Consider the following 902-nt stretch of genomic DNA (forward strand, 5'->3'; position numbering starts at 1 on the left):
AAATCTATTTTCTATGAGGCACGGCAAAGGAAAGAGACTGACATTCAAGAATTTTATAACTTTCCACTCACAGCGTATCTTATTTTTATTTAATTTATATTATTTAATAAAATTAATTTTTATATTTTCTTTGACATAAGTTACATGTGCATATTGTAAGGATAACTCAGAAAAGGCTTCAACTCATTAAAACTCTAAGGAAAAGCAAAACAATTATCATTACCTGATAAACATTTTACTACATTGATACACTTATCCGTACCATCCCCAGTCCAGTTAGTAAGCATGAGAAGAAGTGGGGAAGCAGTAACTGATGGTTATTTTGTTGTTGTATTGTTTGTATAGTGTTTTGGTATTTTTTGTGTTTTTATTTGTTTTGGGGGTCCCTAATAGTGTTCCATTTTCCAAGAACTACACTTGGAAATTTCCATTCCTTCCTTTAACCAGACTCCATATAACTTTACCAAGCATATAATACCATTATCTCTATTCTAGGAGGGATGTGATAACTTATAAGAAGTTAGTTACTAAGATGTAGAACATAGAGGAGTGGCTCCTGAGCATCAACTCTTGTGTTTCGGGTGGTTATTTTGCATTCTATTTTCATCTTCTTGAAATGAAGAGCTGGCAGGAGGCCTTTGTTGAGATCTGACCCAGCTTTGAGAATCTATGAGTTCCTTAGTGCAGAGTGATACAGACAGCCTTCCCTACAGCACAGAGGAAGCTTCTGCAAACATTCCTGTAGCAACTGAGAAAAAAAATACAATTTTACTCATATGTCCATTTATTCTTTCATCTATCTATTATATGTTCAAAATCTGCAAGAACTGTTTGGATCTAGTAGCTGACTTTATGATGCTTACAATCTCTCTCTCTTTCTCTCTTTCTCTCTCTCTCTCTCT

The sequence above is a fragment of the Mastomys coucha genome, unplaced genomic scaffold (genome assembly GCF_008632895.1).
Source record: "Mastomys coucha isolate ucsf_1 unplaced genomic scaffold, UCSF_Mcou_1 pScaffold16, whole genome shotgun sequence".
In the NCBI taxonomy this organism is placed as follows: domain Eukaryota; kingdom Metazoa; phylum Chordata; class Mammalia; order Rodentia; family Muridae; genus Mastomys; species Mastomys coucha.